This window comes from Malurus melanocephalus, unplaced genomic scaffold, assembly GCF_030028575.1.
Source record: "Malurus melanocephalus ecotype Western Australia unplaced genomic scaffold, MMel_1.1 scaffold_394, whole genome shotgun sequence".
Taxonomy (NCBI): Eukaryota; Metazoa; Chordata; class Aves; order Passeriformes; family Maluridae; genus Malurus; species Malurus melanocephalus.
Window position 1 is genome coordinate 258,164 of NW_026623626.1, and position 6,464 is coordinate 264,627.

Genomic DNA, 6,464 nt, shown 5'->3' on the forward strand with positions numbered 1-6,464 from the left:
CGACCGCGCGGGGCTTTTTTTCCGGCTGCTGACGCTCTTTCGGCCTTTTGGGGATTCCCCCCCGCCCTCTTACTCCCCCCGCCTTTTCTGCTTTCGCCGGTGGGTTCGCGGGACACGGCGGGACGCGGGGTACCGCCCGCCGGCGCCAGCCCCGCCACCCCCCGTGGGACACTCCCCGCCCCGCATCTCTCCCGTGCCTGTGGGCCGGCGCCGCTTTCCCACGGACCCGGGAGCCCGTCTGCTGTCGCCGGGCTGCTTTCCCCCACCTGCGGCGCGGGGCTCGGGGGGAGACAGTTTGGTAGTGCTCGATAGGCGGCTGACAGCCGTAAAAGAAAAGCCAAGAAAGAAAGAGAAAAGAAAAAAAACCGCACAAAATCTCTCAGGCTCCCCCAAAATGAAGCCCTGTCCCCGCRAACACCGGGCTGCCAGCGGGAATTGCTCAGCGCGGGGTGAGCTGGACAGCCGTCCCGGGAGCGCCTTCAGCTCCGCGGCTCCGGTGCGTGAGGAGCGGGACTAGGGGCACCATTCCCAAACTATGGGCTCSCCGCAGGAGAAAAAGTGTCGTGCCCGCGACAGCGGGAGCCGCAGGAGGTCTGGCTGCCGGTCCCAGCCCCGCAGCCCCGGGAGCGGAGGTTGGTGCCCCGCGAGAGTGCCAGTCCCCGCCGGCGGGGGACAAGTTCCCGCTGCCATCCCCTCCGTGCGCCGCTCGCCGCCCTTCGCCGGAGGAGCTGGAGCCCTTCCTGCTGGGCAGCTGCGGGGAGCAGAAGTAAAAGTGTGCGAAACCGCCGCTCTGGGAACCGGCGCTTGGCTATCACACCGCCGAAACACCGCCCGGAGTCCCGAGCGCCGGACGGAGCCGGGGGCTTCCCCTCCAGCGGGTCGCTCCGCTTCCCACCGCGCCAAGGAGAGCAGCCGCCAGGCTGCTTTCCCCCGGCCGGCCCGGGACTCGTGCGGGGGTGGGGGGGGATTTTAGGAGAGCACTAGCTTCCCAGCCAGACCCTCTTACCTTCTCCGCTGTGTCCTTGGCCCCAGGGGGTGGCAGGAGAAGATCTGCATGCGTTGCATTCGTCAGTGGTGCCCAAGAGATGCTGAATCCCCATCTGTCCACTGCCTGGCAAAGGCAAGCTGGTGAGCAAGGGCTTCAGCAAGATGACAAATACGRTGCATTCAATGCAGATCGGAGTGATTTCTTGGAAGTTCAGATCATCACTGAGTAATTTGTTTTTCACATCACAGGTTGTTCTCTGAGTTTTGGTTTTACTTTAATTTCTGTGAAACATTTTAGAAGCACACCAGAGTTAAAAGTTTGCCCTTACAATTTGCTAAAATAGCTCTTTGATGGTGGCAGTGTCACTTCTGTGTCTTTTCAAGGCAGCTCGTTCTTCCCACCCCTTAGAAAGGTGCTGGTCTGGCTAGCCCTATCCTGTAGGAAAATACATGGGGTTTCTGACAAAGGTCTTTGTGTTTACTCCTGCAGAGCTGATTTCAGCAGCATTTCGTGTAGCCTAAATCTATGCAAAGAGACTCAGGTCTCTCTCTTTTTGGAAAAGTAAATGATGCAAAAAATGATCAAGGTCTGCCTCAATTTAGACTATTTTTTGTTTTTGGTGAGCTTTCACAGCTCTTGCTTGATTTCCAGCAGGCTTTAATCAGTATTTAAARCTACTTTAAGTTTGCCTATTTTATTAAAGACTAGGGTTGCTTTTCCCCCTGGTGTGGCACATCCAGCTGACTTTACAAGGACTGAACATGCTCAGCCTCTCAGTGAGTTCAAAATGCTCCCTTGTCCCTGAGCTGTTCTTAGGCACTGTAGACTCCTCTATCCTTTGCACTGTCTTGTTCTTCCKAACCAGAGTTCAGCATTGACAGGGTTTGGTGGGGCCTCTCTCCGAGCTTTTCTCAGCATTTGCATTGTGCTGGGGGAGGTGACCCTCCTTTGCATGGCTCAGATGCCTCCCGTGCTGGCGAGCCYTTTGTGGCTGGAAGAGGCAGGTGGCTGGTTTTGGCAGGACCCTGCTGCACTGGAGCAAAGACCTATCTTCACTTTGCATGAGCAAGCAGCTGCAAACCTAGGTAACTGTGGGGTGGGTAAAATGGAAAAAAAAAGAGAGAGAAAAAACCTCCGACAACCACCAAACCCAAAAGCCACAAGCAAGAGTTTGAAACTGAGCTGAGATTCTTTTGTTTTCCTGCTGTGCTCCTGTGCTGAAGGGACCACTCATGCATGTGTTACCTGCACGTATGTGTGTGAGAAACACGTGCATTTTTTAAATGCTTCCTGTCATAGGTGTGGTTCCCTTCCCTATTCTTTTCTCTCTCACTCWCTCTCTCTTTAAACTTTACTGCCCTAATGACAGCCTGTTGTAATCACCAGGCTCAATAAACCCACGAACAGTCCTGCTGAACCAGCGCTACTATCTTGCCTCCCGGAGCACAAGGCACATTTACTGGAGCCTCCCTGCACTGCCAGCTTGTGCTCAGCTATCTTGACCTACAGACCTCCTAAATGACCTGGTGCCATCCTGTGGTCCTGCTACGTTTTKACAAACTGCAGGATCTTTTGGCTTCCAAGTCAGTGGCTTTCTGTTGTGCACGCTTCTGTCAAATGCAGTGTGCTCTGCAATGCGTGTTTCTTGGTATCCGTTAGCAGCCTAACGGGAGGGACATGAACCTAAATTCTCACTTGGAGTAGTTCTGTTTGCTTCATGGTATTTGTTGAATGAGAAMGTTTGACACTTTTTGCTTTGCTGTATCTGTCAAACAGAAAAAAAATGACTGAGCATGACCACAGTGAGAAGTGACATAAAAACCCCCACAYTTTTTCACCCTTAAAGAGTTGGGGGCAAAAAGCGTTTAACCTCTCAAACATGCTCTTCCCTGACTTAAGTTCTGTGCATTTCTCAAAGCAAGTATCTTCTGTAAAAAACAGATATGCAGCTTCCTTGGAAATGTGCCGAAATGCACTCAGCTCAAGCGGTGTTCTGGAGCTGTTTCTAGAGCTATCCCAGCCACACCATTTCTCATGGGCAGAACGTCAGGTAAAAAGCACCCTGCAATTAGAGCATTTGTGTGTACAGTGTGTAATTGCACACAATAAATCCAGTGGTTTCAAAGAGCATGGGCCTTGCCCCTCTGCTAGAGGAAAAGCTTGCTCACTGTGAAGGACATCGGGGTGGCCAGGGCAAGAGTTGCAGCCAGTTTCCTCCTAAAGCTGCAGTGAGCAAACCTGACTGATTTTCTGATGGACTGTAACATACTTGGCCTCCTCTAAGCCCCAAATTAAATGTCCAGAGATGTACRGTGCAAATAATATTTCATCCTGTAGTCTGCATTGCAGAGTGAGTTTGTATTAACTACCCACTTAACATAGCTTGCAGGGCCAAATTGAACTATGACTTAGAATTTCTGCATAAAAAKCAATTCAGAGCTATAATTTAAYTGTTTCTACTGACACTTMAAYTTTYCATGTTGTTTTTATTCATGTTGTCYTGCCCCCATAATGAAGTATGARCAGCTGGTCKAGGTGRGAAGAAAKWMATTMRWTAGMYWRYYTWWYYTMCYTSMKYRARCMWMYMKSWMRGMYMRSWSRRMKGWCTGYYKKSWSWKRMWWGKYMKGCMKRMARWMWSTCWYKYMYKTYCTYYSYMCRSACAAAGTCTCTGTCACGAGGGACACTGATTTCCCATGTCTGGATCACAGCAGCATCTACCAGAAGCCCTAGAGGGACAAGGTGAGGGAAAGGCAACAAATCCAATTCAGTGAGCTATTGTTTTGCTTTGRTTTATGCTTTCAGCAATGCTTTTTTGGGTCCTAAGACATCTCCTCATCCATGAGCTTGAGAGTCCCTGCTCAGAGCTGAGGGATGACAGTGATGCTGGGGCTGCAGCCATGTCAGCAGGCAGTGGGAAATGGCCCTGCCAGACTCATGTTGATGACAGGACACCACCTTTTTCCCCTGAATTCATCAAAGATCACCATCTGTCATTTSGTTGCATTCCTACCCTGGACAGGAAGGGGCATTTCCGGGACTRCACAGATGAGTTGTTGCAGAGGAAACACATGGGGAGCCCAGTTCTGTTTGTCTGTTTGGGAGCGAGGTGCCCAATGGCTGGGATGCCTGCAGGGACAATATCAGTGCTGTGGTGTGTTGTCTGTCCACTGCTGTCATTCTCTTGATGGAAGGTGTGTGTTTCTTAGGAGTTGTAGACAGTTCAACTTTTAGACCTTTGGCTTTTGCCAGTGGGTGTGGATGTCTGTGCTGCTCTTCAGTGTTTATGGCTMTGAAGGTGACTGTAGCCTTGTGATTGCTCAGGTATTTATGGCTGGAAAGCCTGAATTTTGGCACCCTAGGCATCTACTAGGCAATTCCTGCCCCAGGACCATGATTGGAATGAATGCCCTGGGGGAAGGAAGCCCATGGCAGGGGAGACAGGGTAAAGGTGGCTTAAACAGAGATAGAGCAGGAGACCTTTTCTGAAGGATTCTGAAGGCAAAGCTTGTCCTTTGGGGGTCCCAGGCTTGCTTTTTCATGGTTGTAGGAGTAAAGTCTTGAATCCTGCATCCAAGAGAAGCAGAAACTCTACTCCAGGATGCAAGGGAGGATCTGGACTGAGGGATGGACATCGGGTCTGTGGTTACTCCTAAAGAAGTAGCAGTTTAGTTTGTTGACTTCTGGTAATAACTTTCCAAGAAAGGGCCAGAAGCTGACCTGCAAAGGGGGAGCACTCAGCAGTGTCTACAGATCCTAGATCAGCAACTGAGCTGGTGACATTCAGGATCAAAGTCAATTCTTCCTGCCCTGCTCATCCCACTCCCCAGCCTGTCGGCATTCCTCATGTGTGTCCACTCCTGGACTGCAGCACCTTTGGGAAGGCAGCAAAGCTGAGAAAACAAATGCATCAACCCAGTAGCACAGRCCAACATACGCAGGGGGATGGGTGCAGAGAGCGTGGTTGCCCTTCCTCAAAACACCTCCCTGTGGGCAGAGAGGGCAGCCAGTCTTGCTCCATCAGTCAGGCTTGCTGTGGCTGAATGTTCTCCCACAGGCAAGTGCCTGTCACAGCGAAGYGTGGTGAGCTGTGCTGTATTTCTGTCGAGTACATTCTGCAGCCATCAGGTGGCTCGAAGCTACACCATCAGTCAATCCTGCTCTGGAGAGGAAAGCTGTGCTTCCAGCCCTCCACGGAATCACTGAGCAATGATGTGCGACCAGGACTGCTCCACCAGTGTCAGTCTGTGTGTGACAATGTGCATCTATCACTGACTTTCGGGGCTAGAGCAACATTTGGTAGCTGTATCCATCCAATCTCTGATTGYTGGAGGAATTCCTTCCATAACCCCTGAACTGTGAGCATTTTACTRCGGCGTGAATAGCTGAGGTCTCGGGTGGACTGGGCAGGAAAGGCAGCCTGCCTCTGGGCAGAAGGCAGCTGCCAAATGCTGATTTTTGCCCCCTGCCTTCTCCAGTGATGCTTGGTTTTCTCCTTATCTTCAAAGCCTTCCACAGCATTGTTGGTGATATCCTGGCATGGATTCTTACATGCTGCCCATGGGGTCTGCTTGGCATCACCTCACCTGCCAGCAGCTCTTGCCCGGTGGCTCCGCAGCAGCGTTAAGGAAGTGAGCAGGTGGACGAGGCTGTGGAATCTCCTGTGCTCTTCCTGGTCTCTGTTGGTGATAGTGATGGAGGAGAATCCCTTGCATATGATGAGCCCCCAGGAGCTGTGTGAACAGAGCCTGTGTGCGCTAGGGATGGGTGCAGGAAGCTTTGGTGCTTCTGTGGCTGGTATGGAAATCAGTAGTGTTCACTTTGCCTTCCCAGCTTTACTCCAAAGCGTCCCAGTTGGAGCAGTGGCTTGTTCAAACCACTCTGTCCTCTGTCCCCGAACATGACTTTTGCTTGACTACACATTGAATGGGATGCATGGAGGGCTAAATTCCTRTGGGTGCTAGGCCCTGAGAGGGGCTCTGTGTYTTTTCCCCTTGGAAACTGATTCCARATTCCTCAGAAAATCATGGTAGAAGATGAAGGAGTGACTGAGCACTGATSTCCTGAAACCACRTTTTCAAGTTAGGTATCTACAAACAGGTTCCCTGTGTCTGTAGCACTAAGGAAAGATGGCTGTGTTCCAGGTGAGCTTGATGTCTGCTGGTGACACTAGTGACAGTGTCAGTAATCAGTACTGGTCCCTTTCAGTTAGATATTTTCCAGAGTATGTATTTAAACATACAGCTTTAGGTACCAGGAATTTGGTCATTTTCTACATTTCATTCYCAAGTGGGAAGGAAGAGGTTTTGCTGTTAACACAGAGAAGTCAAGGATATGTGCCACTTTTTGCAGCACAGCCTGAGATTTCCTGGCATGTAATGAAAGCTGGGTCGTAAGAAAGTCTTGCAAAGGGAAAAGCACCAGGGGAAAACTAGAAGGGACTGATGAAGCAATTAAATGAGGTGATACACAGACACC

General features: G+C 51.0%; 1 protein-coding gene across 1 annotated transcript in view; it reads right to left on the minus strand.

Moving 5' to 3' along the window:
- Positions 1–1,025, minus strand: part of TET2 (tet methylcytosine dioxygenase 2) — a 71,312-nt gene extending 70,287 nt beyond the window's left edge. The window contains exon 1 of the mRNA XM_057379232.1: positions 1,007–1,025. The gene's annotated coding sequence lies outside the window, so the exon portion shown is untranslated. The remainder of the gene's footprint in view (positions 1–1,006) is intronic.
- Positions 1,026–6,464: the final 5,439 nt, after the last annotated feature.